The 18,554-nt window shown below is 43.7% G+C and overlaps 1 protein-coding gene across 1 annotated transcript in view; it reads right to left on the bottom strand.

Moving 5' to 3' along the window:
* Positions 1 to 18,554, bottom strand: part of CNKSR3 (CNKSR family member 3) — a 150,077-nt gene that overhangs the window by 13,937 nt on the left and 117,586 nt on the right. The window contains exons 13-14 of the transcript XR_016233619.1: positions 12,071 to 18,466; positions 10,790 to 10,850 (exon numbers count right to left, since the gene is read on the bottom strand). The gene's annotated coding sequence lies outside the window, so the exon portion shown is untranslated. The remainder of the gene's footprint in view (positions 1 to 10,789; positions 10,851 to 12,070; positions 18,467 to 18,554) is intronic.

Genomic DNA, 18,554 nt, shown 5'->3' with positions numbered 1-18,554 from the left:
TTTTACCTTTTTTTCCCATTCCCTGGAACATTCACAACAGACAATAAAAGATTTTTGACATTTGGACAAAAATTTTTAAAGGTCACAGAACAACTGTAATTTTTCCTGTTGGTCATTAAGATGGCTTTGCATGGCTTCAGCTTGCATGGTCATTTTTCATGGTCCTGCATTTTGCTGCAAAATGAGGAATGCCTATACTTTAATAGTGGCATGAATTCCAGGGTCTGACCTTTTTCTGGTGGAGGCTCTGATACATATGCTCTTGATCAAAATTCCCAAGGTGACATCACCTCCTGTCTATCTTCCATTGCTGTGTGTCTTTCTGAGACAGAAAAAAAGAAAAGGAAAAACCCACATGCTCATAGTACCATTACCACTGGTCCAGGTGAAGATACATACTCTTACATGAATGCCTCCTTTGCAGAGATCATCTTTATTATTTCACCTTTGAATACAATGATTTCAGTGAACACCCATGATGATTATCTGCAATTCAGAGAAGGATTTCTTCAATTGTGGGTGCTCCCTTTATAAACATCTATATAATACCTATAGTGCAAGTACCATCCACTTTCTTTTTTTTTTCATTTTCTATTCTCTTTATATACAGAAGATCAGTTTAGCATACATTAAGTAAAGATTTCAACAGTTTGCTCCCACCCAGAAATATAAAGTGAAAAATAATAGATGATTTTTTAAATGATGATGAAATCAGATCAGACCTATTGTCATGTTTAATCCCAGTGAGAGTCAAGTTGGGAATCGATAATTTCTTCTTTTTTTTTTTTACAGAAGATCAGCTTAGCATACATTAAGTAAAGATTTCAACAGTTTGCACCCCCATAGAAACACAAAGTGAAATATACTGTTTGAGTACTTGTTATAGCATTAAGTCTCAATGTACAGCACATTAAGGACAGAGATCCTACATGAGGAGTAAGTGCACAGTGACTCCTGTTGTTGACTTTACAAATTGACACTCCTGTTTATGGCATCAGTAATCTCCCTATGCTCCAGTCATGAGTTTCCAAGGCCATGGAAGCCTTTTGAGTTCTCCGACTCTTATCTTGTTTAGACAAGGTCATAGTCAAAGTGGAGGTTCTCTCCTCCCTTCAGAGAAAGGTACCTCCTTCTTTGAAGACCTGTTCTTTCCACTGGGATCTCACTCACAGAGATCTTTCATTTATGTGTGTGTGTGTGTGTTTTTGTTTGTTTGTTTTTTTTTTTTTTTTTTTTTTTTTTTTTTTTGCCAGAGTGTCTTGGCTTTCCATGCTTGAAATACTCTCATGGGCTTTTCAGCCAGATCCAAATGCCTTTAGGGCTGATTCTGAGGCCAGAGTGCTATTTAGGACATCTGCCATTCTATGAGTCTGCTGTGTATCTCGCTTCCCATGTTGGATCACTCTCCCCTTTATTTATTCTATCGGTTAGTATTAGTAGGTACTAGACTTGTTTATGTGCTCCCTTTGACTCTTAGTCCTTTTATTATGATCAATTGTGAACTGAAATTGATCACTTGGACTAGTGAGATGGCATTGATACATGCCACCTTGTACCATCCACTTTCAAGCCAGTTTTTTTTTTTTTTTTTTTTTTGACAGGCAGAGTGGACAGTGAGAGAGAGAGACAGAAAGAAAGGTCTTCCTTTGCCGTTGGTTCACTCTCCAATGGCCGCCGCGGCCGGCGCGCTGCGGCCGGCGCATCGCGCTGATCCGATGGCAGGAGCCAGGAGCCAGGTGCTTTTCCTGGTCTCCCATGGGGTGCAGGGCCCAAGCACCTGGACCATCCTCCACTGCACTCCCTGGCCACAGCAGAGAGCTGGCCTGGAAGAGGGGCAACAGGGACAGAATCCGGCGCCCCGACCGGGACTAGAACCCGGTGTGCCGGCGCCGCAAGGCGGAGGATTAGCCTAGTGAGCCGTGGTGCCAGCTTCAAGCCAGTTTTCAGCCTCAAAATAAGGGATCCATGAGGATGACCCATGCCCGGCCCTGTCTCACTTAACTACTTGGGCTGTACTATCTGTCTGCTGAATAACCACCCACTCCATTCATTGCTGTTGTTCCCCACGTCATTTCTACTTCTTGGAATACCTTTCTGGAATCCATTCTCTGACTGCATAACCAAGAGACCTATCTTTCAAGTTTACCTTTATACTATTAGTCTGCCATGGTGCCTATCAATTGGCACAAGGCACTTCAAAACTTTGTAGAAAATGGAATTAAAGGATAATCTTATTTTGGTGCAAAAAAACTGACATCCATGCATACAAGGGGTTTTCAAAAAGTTCATGGAAAGTGCATGTTATTCAAAAACGTCTCATTTTTCATGAACTGTTTGAAGCATCCTCATACGTGCCCAGTAAATCCTGCTAGCAGCAACACTGAGAGGCAGTGCTAATGTCTCAAGTAATTGGGCTCCTGCCATTTATCTAAAAGTCCTGAATTGAGCTCCTAGCTTCTGGTTTTAACTCTGGCTATTACAGCCATTTGGGGAGTAGACCAGAAGATGGGAGCATATTCTCTCTCTCTAAGTAAATATATTTTTAAATAAGTAAATTATATTTTAAACAAATGAATGAATGAAACATGAATTCTCACCTCTAGCAATAGTTCCTCATCTCCAGCAACAAGCATCTCTGCTTACAACAAATGGACCAGGCGCTCTCCTCTCTAGCTTATATTTCCATATCTTTTTTCTGATCAACATTTGGTTATCTTTAAAAAACAAGAATTATCATTTCCCTTTTTTTAAAGAATGTCTCCCAATAACTTGAATAAAATTCAGAACTTCTTAGCTGATATTCTTTGTTTATTCCTTCCTTTATTCAGTAAGAACTTAGCAAAGAGCATGCCTGTTGTGAGCAAATACCAGAGAACTAGCCACCTGGAGCAGCTGACAGATTCAGGGACAATTACATCACAGTGCATGGAGTGCTGTGATACTGACATGGACTTTGCTTTGGCAGCAAAGGGAGGAGCCCCTAACCATTAGCCAGTGGGCAATAGGGAGGAAGAGTTTTTTTCTGAAAAGGCCATCAACTGGATTCAGTCTTTTTAAATTTACCTTTTGATTTTATCTTATTTTATTTTATTTTTAGAGGGAGACAGAGAGAGAGAGATCTTGTAACTGCTGGTTCAGTACCCAGATGACCACAATGGCCAGGGTTGAGCCAGGCTAAAGCCAGGAGCTTCTTCCAGGTCTCCTGCATGGGTAGCAGGGACCCAAACACTTGGGTCATCCTGTGCTGCTTTTACCAGGCGCATTAGCAGGTAGCTGGATCAGAAGTGGACATGAACTAATGCCTATATGGGATGCAGGTATCACAGGCAGCAGCCTCATCTGCTATGCCACAATGCTGGCCCCTATCTTTTTTCTTTTTAATTACAAGGTACAATGTGATATTTGTATACAAAATACGTAAGCATATAATTATCAAATTAGAGTCATTAGTAAGTCCTTGCCTCAAACATCTATCATTTTTTGTGGTGAAAACATTAAAAATCACCTTCTGGCTAATTTGATGTACAATACCTCATTGTTCACTGAAGTCACTCTTCAATGCATTACAACACCAGAATGTGTTCCGCCTAGCTGTAGCATTGCAAGTACTGACTCACCTCTCCCCAGCCCCAGCCCCCACCCTTCCCCACCCTCAGTAACCACTGTTCTCCTTTCAACTTCTGTGAGATCCATCTTTTCACAGGCCTTATTTGAGTGAGATCACACAGCATGTGTCTTCTGTGTCTGGCTTCTTTCAATTAACACAATGTCCTCTGCCTTCATTCATGTTGTCACAAATGATGAGATTTTTATCTTTCCTATGGCTGAACAGTATTCCATTATGTACATATTCTCATCTTTTTTAGCCATCCCCTGCTGATGGACACTTAGGATTACTCCACATCTTGGCTATTCTGAGTAGTGCCGCAGCAAACATGGGAGTGCAGACATCTCTCTGAAAGACTGACGTCATTCCCTTTGGATACACACCCAGGAGTGGGATTGCTGAGTCCTAGCGCTCTGTTTTCAATGTTTGAAAACAATTTTATGCCAACAATTTTGACAACTTATGTGAAATGCACATATTTTTCCAAACAACAATTCAGAAAACAGACATAGAAAGAAATCAATGTTTGAATAGCCTCATGTGTATTTAAGAAAATAAATTCAAGGCTGACACTGTGGCATACTGGGTAAAGCTGGCATCCCTTATGGGTGCTGGTTTGTATCCCAGCTGCTCCACTTCTGATCCAGTTCACTGCTAATGGCTTGGGGAAATCAGTGGAAGATGACCCAAGTCCTTGGCCCAGGCCACCCACCCGGGTGACCTATCCAACCCATGTGGTTCCCAACAGGTGTCCTAGTGTAACTCAGCTCCTTCAGCTGTAATCAACATCGGTGATGTCTGCAGATGTCTCAGTGGCCTAGCCTGCTGGGCCTGTGGGATTGCACTGCCTTTGTAATGCACCTCCCTTGCCCAGGGCAGGTTCCCTGGAAGCTCTCTGAGCCATGCACCTGGCTGTGGCTGTGCAGCTCCTGTCAGTTTCTGCAAGTTGTGGGAGTATGGGGTCACCTCTGTGGGCCCAGGTAGCTATGGTGCAGAGCACCTGGTAGTCTTGTCCAAGGGCTGCACAGTTAAGTTTATAGGGCCTTTGAGAATCTACCTGTTCAGGGAGGTCTGCCCAGCTACTTCCCAGGGCTGAGAGGAGGTGGTGGATGAAGCCCAGCGTGTCCTTAGAGCTGTTCAACACCTTCTCGGAGCCACAGGAGGACAGGCAGGGCCTCCCAGCTGCTTCCCAGGAGTCTTGGCTGGCTGAGACATTTAGGAAAGTCTGCCCTGTCATTTCCCAGGGTCATGGGTGGGCAGGGCCACTCAGCTGCTTCTCTGGGCCTCTGTGGGATGAGCCACTCAGGGCTGTTTGCTTCCTGGGGCAAGGATGCATGGATGGGTCCAGGCTGCAGCTTCCAGAGCAACAAGAGGGTAAGTGAAGCCATCTACCTTTTTTCTGTGTTCTCTGCAGGTGTAGCCACTCAGGCTGTGCCAGGCAGGATCTTCCCAGGCCATGAGAGGAGAGACAGGGCCTCCTGGCTGACCCAGGGCTGAGTCTGCAGGGCTGTTGGGAGCAGCTGCTATCAGGATCTAGAGTGCTTGGGGCCTCATGATGTCTCCACACAACAAGAGCCTGGGTAAGGAGGGCACAACATGGGCTGGTTTCTTTCTTGAGGGCAATGCAGCAATGTGGTCACCTGAAAGCTCCCAAGACCAAGTTCAGGGATTGAGAGGGCATGAAGTTCTCCAGCAGGATATACCCTGGGTGTCTGCCAAGAGCCTTCTCCTGCTTACTCTGTCCCCACCAAGGTAAGTCCTCTTGGCTCAAGGTTTATCTCGAGTGACAGGGAGTCACACGCTGCTTGCTTAGTTCCTTTCTGGATAAGACCTGCTTGAACCTCTGCACTCTGCAGTGTTCAGTAGTACTCTGCTCACTTTCTTGTCCCACTCTCCAGCAGGTGCCATCTAAGTTTGGGGAAGAAGTACTGCAGGCCTTCCTCCGGCCACCTGGCTAACATGGTCTTAAGAGGCTCAGTCCATGGGTACTGGCTTGGGGGTAGGGGCTGTGGGGCTCTAGCCAGCCCTGGATGTCACCATGGTGGGTCTGAGACTGGGCCTGGTCCTAAGGCCTTGGCTTAATTCCTTCTCCCTCCCTCAAGAAGGAGGAATCTCTCTCTACCCTGTGCTGCTAGGAATTGGGAGAGAGGTGACAAGGCAACTCTTTTCTTGCTGCCTTCTTCAATGAATATTTCCTTAATATACTAAAATGACACACTCCTCTGATTATGTAAAGGTAGGTGATACAAGCAGTGTCTCTGCAGGGGAGATGATGGCTGAAGCACCTTACGCATCTTGCTCCCCATCCTGTATGAAGTCTAAGGATAAGTAAGAATTCACCCAACAAAGGAATGTGGAGCAGAAAGCTGGCAGGCAAGGCTTTTGAAAACTATGTTAATAATACACATTCTTCTCACCAGTGCATGCAACTTTCTCTAGGATAAACCATATGCTAGGCCATAAAGTCTCAGCAAATTCAAAAACTCTAGGTCCTACGATGCATCTTTTCTGACCACAATGGAATGAAGCTGGAAATCAACAACTCAAGTCCCTAGATCATATTCAAACACATGGAGACTGAACAGCATGCTCCTGAATGAACAGTGGATCATAGAAGAAATCAAAAAACAAATCAAAAAATTTCTGGAAACAAATGAAGATGACAACATATCATATCTATCAAAATGTACAGGGTACAGCAAAAGCAGTGTTAAGAGGTAAGTTTATAGCAATCGGTGCCTACATGAAGAAATTGGAAGAGTACCAAACAACTGAGCTATCAATGCATTTCTAGGACCTAGAAAAACAACAATAAACTCAAAATTAGTAGCAGGAAAGAAATAATTAAAAGTAGAGAATAAACAAAATTAAAACAAAAAATATAAAAGACCAGTGAAATGAAGAACTGGCTTTTGAAAAAAATAAATAAAATTGATACACCATTGGCCAAAATAACCAAAAGAAAAGAAGAAGAAGAAGAACAAAATCAATAAAATCAGAGATGAAAAAGGGAGTGTAACAATAGGCACCACAGAAATAAAAATAATCATAAACCACTACAAAGAGCTGTCTGCAAACAAATTGGGAAGAAATGGATAGATTCCTAGACACATACAATCTACCAAAATTGAGTCATGAAGACAAAGAAAACCAAAATAGACCAATATCCAAGACAGAAATTGAATCAGTAATAAAGACCTTCCCAAAAAAGAAAAGCCCAGGACCAGAAAGCTTTCCACTGCTGAATTCTACCAGACATTTAAAGAACGAATTCCAGTTCTTCTGAAGCTATTCAAAACAATGGAAAGGGAAGGAATCCTCCCAAACTCCTTCTGTGGATCCTGCTTCATCTTAATTCCTAAGCCAGAAAAAGATGCAACAGAAAAAGAGAACTATAGACCAATATCCCTTATGAACATAAATGTAAAAATCTTCAACAAAATATTAGCTAATTGAATCCAACAACACATAAGAAAAATCATTCACCTGGACCAAGTGGGCTTTATCCTGGTATGTAGGTATGGTTCAACATTCACGAATCAATCGATGTGATACATCATATTAACAAACTGAATAACAAAAACCATACGGTTATCTCAATAGTTGCAAAGTATTTGATAAAATATAACACCCTTTTACAATGAAAACCTTAAGCAAATTGGGTATAGAAGGAACATTACTGAACACAATCAAGGCAACTTATGACAAAAGACCAGCATCCTGTTGAATGGGGAAAAGCTAAAAACATTCCCCCTAAGATCTGAAACCAGACAAGGATGCTATATAGTCCTGGAAGTTTTAGCCAGAGCCATTGGGCAAGAAAAAGAAATCAAAGGCATACAAATTGGAAAGAAGGAAATCAAATTAACCCTATATGCAGATGACATGATCCTATTCATAAGAGTTTGGTAAGCTGACAGGATATAAAATCAACACAGGAAAATCTAGTCTTTATATACACAGACAATGTCATGGCTGAGAATGAACCTCTAAGATCAATTCCATTCACAATAGCTACAAAAAATTAAATACCTTGGAATAAATTTAATCAAAGATGTCAAAGATCTCGATGATGAAATTACAAACACTAAAGAAAGAAATAGAGGGGGACATTAAAAATGAAAAAATCTTTCATGTTCATAGATTGGAAGAATCAACATCATCAAAATGTCCATACCACCAAAAGCAACTTGCAGATTCAGTGTGATAACAATCAAAATATCAAGGACATTTTTTTCAGATACAGAAAAAATGATGCTGAAATTCATATAAAAATACAGGAGACCCCGAATAGCTAAAGCAATCTTATACAACAAAAGCAAAGCTGGAGGCATCACACTACCTGATTTCAAGACATACTACAGGGCAGTTGTAATCAAAACAGTCTGGTACTGGCACAGAAACACACTTGTAGACCAATGGAATAGAATAAAAACTCCAAAAATTAACGCATGCATCTAGAACCAACTTATCTTTGACAAAGGAGCTAAAACCAATTCCTGGAGCAAGGACAGTCTCTTCAACAAGTGGTGCTGGGAAAACTGGATCTCCACATATAGAAGTTTGAAACTAGACCCCTACCTTACATCTTACACAAAAATCCACTCAAAATGGATCAAATACCTAACTCTATGACCCGATACCATCAAATAACTAGAGAACATTGGGGAAACTCTGCAAGACATTAGCATAGGCAAAGACTTCTTGGAAAAGATCCCAGAAGCACAGGCAATCAAAGCCAAAGTTGACAAATGGGATTACATCAAGCTGAGAAAGTCCTTCACTGCAAAAGAAACACTCAGCAAATCAAAGAGACAACCAACAGAATGGAAGGAAGTTTTTGCAAACTACTCAACTGATAAAAGCTTAACATCAGAATCTATAAAGAGCTCAAGAAATTCAACAACAACAAAACAAACAATCCAGTTAAGAAATGGGCAAAGGACTTGAACAGCCATTTTTCAAGAGTGGAAATTCAAACAGCCAATAGACACTTGAGAAAATGTTCAGGATCACTAGCCATCGGGGAAATGCAAATCAAAACCATAAAGAGGTTTTACCTCACTCCAGTTAGAATGGCTCTCATACAGAAACCAACAAATGATAAATGCTGGCAAGGATGTGGGGGAAAAGGTAGCCTGGTCCACTGTTGGTGGGAATGTAAACTGGTGCAGCCTCTGTGGAAGACAGTATAGAGATATCTTAGAAATCTGAATAAAGACCTGCCAAATGATCCACTCCTAGTAATTTATCCAAACCAAAAGAAAACAGCAAATGAAATAGTTACTTGTACCCCCATTTTCATGGCAGCACAATTCACAATAGTGAAGATATAGAATCAACCCAGATGTCCATCAACTGTTGACTGGATACAGAAATTATGGTATAGATACACTATGGAGTACTATTCATTGGAAGAAAAAAATGAAATTCTGTCTTTTACAACAAAATGGATTCAACTGGAAAATGTTATAAAAAGTGAAATAAGCCAGTCCCCAGAAGACAGATATCATATGTTTTCCTTGACCCAAGGTAACTAATAGAGTACCTGAAATGTAATGTATTGGTGTGAAATAGACATTTTGAAATTCTATGATTGTGTACAGCTCTTGTCTCTTCCATCATGAAACAGTGGTGTTGTTGTTGTTGTTGTTCGTTTTGTCTTGTTTTTCTTTTCTTTTTTCTTTATCCTATTTGTTGAAATCTTTTACTTAGTGTACTGTTAACTATATGATCATTAAGTAAACTGAAAATAGATCTTTGTAAAAATTAAGAGTGGGATTGGGAGCAGGAGGAGGAGGATGGATTGAAGCATGGGTGGGAGGGAGGATGGAGGGAGGAATGTCACTATATTCCTAAGTCTGTATTTATGAAATACATGAAACTTTTAAATAAAATTTTTAAAAAGAAAATAAAACTACACATAATATATATCAGGAAGTGAGGTCATGCAGTGTGGGGAGATGTTCTTCACTCCTTCTTAAAGCCACATACTTCAAGATGCACCATACTTTCTTCGACTAGTACCCTCTTGGTGGATCTTAATAATATTTCTCTTTTTAAAAAATGTATTTTATTTAATTATTTGAAAGGCAGAGTTATAGAGAAAGAGAGAGACACAGAGACACAGAGAGACCTTCCATCTGTTGATTCACTCCGCAAATGGCCACAACGGCTGGGACTGGGCCAGACTGAATCCAGGAGTCTGGAACTTCATCCAAGTCTCCCCCATAGGTGTAGGGGCCCAAGCACTTAGCCATCTTCCACTGCTTTCCCAGGCACATTAGCTGAGAGCTGGATCAGAAGTGGAGCAGCCAGGACACAAACAGTAAAAGGCACCCATATGGGATGCTGATACCACAAGCAGCAGTTTAACCTGCTTTACCACAAACCCTGCCCTTGGTATTTTTAATTCCATGACATGTCATCATAAATAATACTGTTAAAGAATGACATTGTGGGGGCCCGTACTGTGGCACAGTAGGTTAATCCTCCACTTGCTGCGCTGTCATCCCATATGAGCACCAGTTCTAGTCCTGGTTGCTCTTCCACTGATCCAGCTCTCTGCCATGGCCTGGGAAAGCAGTAGAAGTTGGCCCAAGTGCTTGGGCCCCTGCACCCACATGGGAGACCCAGAAAAAGCTCCTGAGTCCTGGCTTCAGATACACCCAGCTTCCGTCATTGCAGCCATTTGGGGAGTGAACCAGCAGATGGAAAACCTCTCTCTCTGTCTCTCCCTCTTACTGTCTATAACCCTACCTCTCAAATAAATAAAAATCTTAAAAAAAGAATGACATTGTACATATGTGTTGCATTTTTGTATTTCTACCAGCTGGAACTTTGGGATAAACTCCTAGAAGTATAGTTGCTTAGTCAAAAGGTAAATGCAGAGACAGGTGTTGTGCTGCTCAGGACACCAGCATTTCACCTGGGATTTTCGAGTCCCAGTTCTGTTGCCTGATCCCAGAGGCCTGTTAATGCAGACCCATGGTGGGAGCAGAGATGAGTTAAAGTATTTGGGCATCCACATGGGAGACCCAGATGGGGTTCCTGGTTTCTGGGTTTGGTCTGGTTCAGCCCCAGTTGTTGTGGGCATTTGAAGAATGAACCTGCAAGTGAAAGTTCTCTCTCTCTGTCTCTCTTTTGTAAAAGGTAAATAGAGATGTAATTATGCTAAATCACCTGCTGCAGGAGCGGTCTCATTGGGCATTCTCATCAGCAATGTCAGAGACTGGAAGATAACCTATGGAAAGATTTGGAAAGAAAAGGTAATGTAAAAATTCTGGTCCTCTGGGCTGGCGCCGCGGCTCACTAGGCTAATCCTCCACCTAGCGGCACTGGCACACCGGGTTCTAGTCCCAGTTGGGGTGCCGGATTCTGTCCCGGTTGCCCCTCTTCCAGGCCAGCCCTCTGCTGTGGCCAGGGAGTGCAGTGGAGGATGGCCCAGGTGCTTGGGCCCTGCACCCCATGGGAGACCAGGAAAAGCACCTGGCTCCTGGCTCCTGCCATCGGATCAGCGCGGTGCGCCGGCCGCAGCGCGCCGGCCACGGCGGCCATTGGAGGGTGAACCAACAGCAAAGGAAGACCTTTCTCTCTCTCTCTCTCACTGTCCACTCTGCCTGTCAAAAAAAAAATAATAATAATAATAATAAATAAAAAAAATTCTGGTCCTCTGGCAGTGTCTGTTATAGAACACCCCCCAAAACTGGGTAGAAGTGTTGCAATAGAACCACCACAAATGGGTCTGCTTGCCAGATGCATAACCAGCCAATCACTGACCCCAGGGTGGTGGGATGAAGTAGATACTTATTGTGAATTGCAGAGCAAGGAACCAGGCGGCTACCACTCAATTCCCGAGCTTCCCAAAGGGTTAGGGACAAAGGGTCTTATCAGGTGAAGCTGGGGCTGGGAGATGCACGTTCAGCTCACGTCCAAGTTCTGGTTGGCCTGCAGTGCTTATGGCCCTCCTCTGGTCAGCAATATCGTGTTCTTCAGGGAACTTTGAGGATGGCAGAATGGGCTCCATCGAGTCTAGGGGCTAGATGCAGGCAATAGTTCCTTTTTGCTCAAGACCTGGGGTTTTCTTAGAAAAGAAACCCCTCAAGATGTCACATCACGATGTCATCCATAGGGGAAATAAATGACTCATAAGTCTGGCGATCAGGGACCTTGTAGAGCCAGTTTCACGGCTTCTTCAACTCAGTGAGTTTATTTTAGTGAAAGTAGGGCAAGAGAAACTGGAAGCTAAGGGAGGGAGGGTGGCACCATGGGACACCAGGACCTGATGTAGTGTCTGCATTTGAGGCACGGTGAGGGGGTGCAGTTTCACAGCCCTGAGAGAGAACAGAGTTAAACAGTGTAAGACACAGGAGGAGCCAGGGAGGCAAAGGCAGAAGCACAAACCAGAACATTTATCTGAATGGATAACCAAGTGAACTGAAACAAATGAGGCTCTTCACTAACCTTTATCATGAAACAGAACAGAAGAAACACGAAACCTCTGCTGACAACTGTGAGGAAGTGAGAGCCTGTTGAGCAAGCGGTGGAGGAAGGAAGTGGACACAGCCTCTCCGGTCATCACCAATTGCTGCAAGCTTCCTCTGTTCCCCAACTCTGCTTGTCCATCCAAGTAAATCTCACACCACAGACCTGTTTGCCCTCAAAATCCTTTTCAAAATCCTTACCCTCAAACAGGGAGTCCTATCGTACGTATTCATCTACTCCCTGGGCCAAGAGTTCTAATTTTCCCTCACAGGGAAGCAGCATAGCAAGCAAAGTAATCACTTTGAAGCTTAACAATTGCAACCAGATGACTCAACTCCTACACCTGATCTCACCTGCCAGAACCCTCGTATGCTTTATGGGTTTTTCTGTTTGGTTGGTTGTTGTTGTTGTTGTTGTTGTTTGAGGGTTACCATCAAGGGAGGCAGACTGTGTTGTTCTATTTATTTTTCTGTGTTTTACTTAAATAAATGTGTTATAAATATGCAAAATATAGGCTGGGACTTCAAAATGTTAATGAAAAAATCAAATAAAAAGAGAATGAGGGGCCAGAGCTGTGGCATAGTGGTTAAAGCCATTGCCTGCAGTGCTGGAATCCCCTCTGGGTGCCCGTTTCACTCTTGGCTGCTCCACTTCTGACCCAGATCTCTGCTATGGCCTGAGAAAGCAGTGGAAGACGGCCCAATTCCTTTGGCCCCTGCACCCACTGTGGGCTCCTGGCTTCAGATCAGCCCAGCTCCAGCCATTGCAGCCATTTGGGGAGTGAATCAGCGGATGGAAGACCTCTCTCTCTGCTTCTGCCTCTCTGTAACTCTGCCTTTCAAATAAATAAATAAATCTAAAGCAAAAAATAAGAGAATGAGCATTTTTCTATGAACTTTTAAAAATATTACATATTTATTTTCACTTTATTTGAAAGGCAGCGATAGAGAGCAAGAAATCTTCTGTCTGCTATTTCTATCCCCAAATATCTGCAACAGCCAGGGGTGGGTCAGGCTGAAGCCAGGAACCCAGAACTCAATCTGAGTTTCCTATGCTTGTGGCAGGTCCCAAGTGAGACAATTTGTATCAATCCCAGTTACACCTACCAGGAAGTAGGCTGAAAAACAAGATACAGGCAAAAGAACTGTTTCAAACCAGCTAGATCCAACATGGCACCTAACACAACCTCCAGGAAGACCCAAACCCTCACTGTACCCTCATTATAATGCATTAGCATAGCAAAAGTCACTTCTCTTTATATCATAACCGTTTGCAGTTGTCATGACAACCACACAAGGAGAAAAGAGGTAGATTCCAAATTCTAGAAGTTGCCACTCTCCTTCCAGATGTGAAATGAATATTCCTCCTATTGTAGGGATATGTTCCCCAGCTGTTGTATCCTAGGTTCTCACCCCCACGTGAAATAAGAATTCAAAGCAGAGACATAAGTAAAGTGCAAGAATGGGAGGAGAGAGTGAGTACACATTCAGACATGGTGTGAACAGATGCTGCCCATGGGTAGAATCTACCTGGGAGGAGAGGGTGAGGGTGAGAGAGAGAGAGAAAGACAGAATCTGCGACGCCTGTCCAGTTACTAGTCACCCTTATTAGGTAGAGGTGGTGCCACAATTGAATATATAAACAGGGTGGAGCTGGGGTGGGGTTTGGCCTACATGATGTCCTCCAAGAAAATGTTCATGGCATCTCCACGTGCAGCACAGTTCACACATATTCATCATATCATCTCCTGCGTGGTCAGGAAGACTCAAGTGCATCACAGGAAAGTAGGTGTGCTGAACTGGGATGCAAAGTTTAGGGTGCAGGACTAGAGACACCCCAGAGCTGGTGTGAGAATGTGCTCTCAGGGGGCCAGCACTGTGGCAGAGTGAGTTAAAGCCACAGCCTGCAGCGCCAGCATCCCACATGGGCACCAGTTCAAGTCCCAGCTGCTCCACTTCCAATCCAGCTCCCTGCTAATGCACCTGGGAAAGCAGCGGAGGATGGCCCAAGTCCTTGGGCCCCTGCCCCACGTGGGGGACCCAGAGGAAGCTCCTGGCTCCTGGCTTTGGATCAGTTCAGTTCCAGCCATAGTCATTTGGGGAGTGAACCAGCAGATGAAAGACCAACCTCTCTCCTCCCTCTCTCTCTCTCTCTCTCTCCCTCCCTCCCTCCACTTCTCTCTCCACTTCTATATCTCTCCACTTCTCTCTGTAACTCTGTCTTTCAAACAAATAAAATAAATCTTAAAAGAATGTACTCTCGGCTTGCCTCTTCATTGCTCTCAGTTCCTTCTCAGGCCCCCTGCACATTCTTGACAAACAAAGCAGCTCCTTATAAAACATCTTCACAACGATGTATCAGCAGCTAGTTGTAATGCAGCAGAGGGCTTCTTCCTAGGACCCGGGAGCCCACCCTTCTGTCAGTGGAAGTCTGTGCCTTCATAATTCTTGCCGTGGTTTTGCCATATTATCTCCCCTCCTTGCTCCCTTCTTAGTAAGGGTGACAACACATTCCACTCCAGGTGTTTCTACTCCTTTCAGTGGTAGTTTCAAATAATTAGTGGTGGTTATATATGTATCTCATTTTTTATTCCAAGTTCAAGAATTCAAAGCAGAGGCAGAGGCCCAGTAGGTTAATTCTCCACCTGCGGCGCCGGTATCCCATATGGGCGCCGATTCTAGTCCCGGCTGCCCCTCTTCCAATCCAGCTCTCTGCTGTGGCCTGGGAAAGCAGTGGAAGATGGCCCAAGTGCTTGGGCCCCTGTACCCACATGGGAAATCAGGAAGAAGCACCTGGCTCTTGGCTTCAGATCGGCACAACTCCAGCCATTGCGGCCATCTGGGGAGTGAACCAACAGAAGGAAGACCTTTCTTTCTCTCTCTCTCTCTCTCTCTCTCTATCCGTAACTCTACCTCTCAAATAAATAAAATCTTATTTAAATTGTACAAGTGAGAATAGGGTTTACTTAAGAGCGAGAATATACATTCACATGTGAGGGTAGGCCACCCCACATGGAGTGATGGCCTGTCATGAGTGGGCCAGAGGGTTGCCTATGAGGAGAGAGAGTAGGAGGAGGCCAGAGAAAGACCCATAAGCATGATCCAGGAGCCAAGAGCCAAAGAGGTGCCACTCCCATGTTTTCAGTCTGTTTTGTGAGATTGGAGGTGGTGCCTTAATTGAATATGCAAATTGGGTGGAGTTTAGGGTTTAGTTTCTGGGGGTTTCATGGAGCATCCACATAGAGCTTAACTTTCATGTGGTTATCATGGCGCCTCCTCCATCCTGGCCCCAAACATGACACAGCTGCATCATGGGAGAGTGGGCAAACTGGATTGACAGGTAAGGGGTGGAATTACAATGCAATGCTACAGAGAAAATTAAGAAAAAAATTCCTTCAGCTTTATGTACTCCCACGTAACTCTCTCCCTAGTTCCCCATATAAGTTACCTGACATTCCATCTTGGAGAAGCTGAGATTGTCTTCAAAACTCTTTAGGAATGTGTGCTCTGACCCATCAGCAATTTCTATCATGAGTGAGCATGTGGTGAGTGATAGTGCAAAGCCTTGGTAGCCTGAAGACCAACCTAAGCATTTCTCAGTTGGATATAAATTGCTTGGTGTTTCACTCTTCGAGAATTAACTCCAAGGGCAGGCATTTGGCCTGGTGGTTTAGCCACAGGTCAGGACATTCAGCTCCACTCCTGATTCCAGCTTCCTGCTCATTCAGACCTTAAAAGGCAGCAGATGATGGCTCAAGAATGTGGACATCTGCCACCCATGTGGGAGAACTGGACTGAGTTCCTGGTTCCTGACTTGAGTCTGGACAAAGTGCTTGGGTCCCTGCCACCAGTGTGGGAGACCTACATGGAGTTCCAGGTTCCTGGCTACAGTCTGGCCATTGTGGCCATTTTGGGGAGTGAATCAGCTGATGGAAGATCTCCATTTCTTTCAAATAAAATAAATTTAAAAAATAATAATTTATAGTTACCTAGATCTACCTTCTAAGCCCTGGTTACTAGTAAAGCAGACTATAGGAATTTAGCAAACAAACATCTTTCCCTATCCCATTTCGTGTCCCTTCATTTATTCATGACCTGCTGTATCTCATGTACTGCTTACACATCAGTATCCCCAAAGTCAGTCTTTTTGAATCACATTTTTTATATTGTTACAAATTATTTGCTTAAAGATTTATGCATTTGTTTGAAAGGCAGAGTTACAGGTTGGCAGGAGAGAGATGCAGGGAGAGAGAGACAGAGAGAGAATCTTCCCATCTTCCATCCACTAGTTAACTCCCAAAATGGCCACAATGCCCAGGGCTGGGGCAGGCCAAAGCTAGGAGCATGGAATTCCATCTGGGTCTCCCACGTGTGTGGCAGGGACCCAAGCACTTGGGCCATCTTCCACTGCTTTCCCAAGGCATGAGCAAGGAGTTGGATGGGAAATGGTGCAACCAGGACTCCAACTGGTGCTCATGTCGGAGCTTAACCCTTTTCACCACAATGCTGGCCCCTTGAATCACTTCCTACATCTGAGTAAGAACTGTGCAATGAAAGAATACTGTATTATCTGAGTTTGTGCCCCATCTCAGCTCCTATTCTGGTAATTCTTAATGGCTACTTCTGATTCCTAGTTAATAATCATCACTTGGTAATTAATTACGTTTGCCAAATAATGAATTCCCTAAACGTCAACTGTTTGAAAAGGCAATACATATTTCTTTTTGTCACCCAGTATCTTGGCCAAAACTTGGAGGCTGGTTCAATGGAACAACCAGGCATATATGTAAGGTTACTGTCAGAATGTCAACTGGAGCTGCACACACGTCACTGGGCAGAGGATCCACTTCCAGGCTGCCTCACCCTGTGGCTGAAAAGTCAGTGCTGAGTGCAACAGGAAAGCTCAGCCCCTTTCCATTTTCTTTGCAGCTTGGCAGGTGCCTTCCCCAGGGAGAGGGAAATAGAGAGCAAGGTGAACACCTCAGCATATTTCTGAGTGAAAGTCAAACACTGGCCTCCTCCACAATGTCCATATTGGTGCTAAAGGTCCTGTCCAGTTAGTGTGGGATTAACCTACAGGAAGGAAGAGGCACTAGGTGATAGGGATTCTTGGGTCTTCCTGAAAACTGACACAACACCTGTCAAGTGTTTTATACCTGGATGGGTATAAAGCCAAATATCCCCAAACACCTGAGATTCGATCCCGCATAAATGACTCCAATTCACTGGTAAAACTTTACATTACCTATGCAGAAAAAGACAGGCTTCACAATCCTGCAAAAAATATCATAACTTTGAGGGCTTATGGTCTTACATCTTTTTTGAGATTCCAGACATGAAATTACATTTTTTGACCCAAGAGTGAGGAGTGAAAATGAGTCCATGAAAGACTTTGTACTCAAAGATGCCTAAGTAGTTATCTTGAGAAGCCTTTGGTTTAGTTATTTTTCACAGAATAATTAGCTCCATTCAAGGAAACATTTTCTTGACCTTCTACTTCTGACAGTAGCTGTCATCATAGAATAATGCTAGGTTATGCTTTGTTTTACTTTGCTTTGTTTTTCTCTGTGGAATGCCTGCAATGATAGCACCCACAGAATTTCTGGAATTTCCTTAAGATCTCCTAAGAAGGTAGAAGTCTAATTATAAGACAATGTTAGCCTTGTCACTGCTAGGTTAGCAAATGAAAAACCTGGCAAGGTTCAACAAAGCAGTGTTTTGAAATATTTAAATAAACTTTGTTTTGTTGCCAAACCCCTAAAGAACCAGTGGATTTTTCACAAGGTGGAAATATCAGTATCACCAGGTATATTTTCTAGGCCCTGTCTTCCTTATGAATAATCATATTCAAGAGAAATTTATGAACGAGTCTACCACCATTTTTCAAGGTTTCTAGATGTTAAGAAAGCTAAGTTGCTGTTCCCAGGGGAGCAAGGAGAGCTCTGTTCAGTGTGGAGAACATGTCGGACCCAGAAGTGGCTGTTACACATCGGTTGCCTCCTTAGGAACTTGTCATCGACCATAAAATCCATTGACCCAAGGAACAAACCAGGAGGCTTCTTCCCTATCCTTCCCCCTAACTGCACGCTCTGCCCCAGCCCCAGTATTCCTGGAAACAGCACACCTGGCTCCAGGAATCTTTCTCACTCCTTAACTCACCTATTCAGGGCCCCATTGTGTCTAAATTTCCCCAAAGTCCAATCGACATGAATGGTGAGCATGACGCCCAGGTGTAGACCCTTCATCCTGCTGTCGTCCCAGTTTTACGCCACAGGAGCAACATGAGCAGACCTCAATCCCTGGAGGTTCACAGAGATGGAATGTGTCAAGCCTTGTGCCGCAGGAACTGTCCAGTGACAGGAGAGCAACCACTTCCCTAGGGAAAAACAGAGCAGCAGAAGCAGGAGTTTGTTAAATGGGCTCTTCTGCATCTACCCTACCCTAGGACCTTCCTTCCTCTCCTG

Source organism: Oryctolagus cuniculus, chromosome 5 (genome assembly GCF_051225735.1).
Source record: "Oryctolagus cuniculus isolate XC-2025 breed Fujian yellow rabbit chromosome 5, ASM5122573v1, whole genome shotgun sequence".
Taxonomy (NCBI): Eukaryota; Metazoa; Chordata; class Mammalia; order Lagomorpha; family Leporidae; genus Oryctolagus; species Oryctolagus cuniculus.
This window is presented reverse-complemented; position numbering and strand designations above follow the sequence as displayed.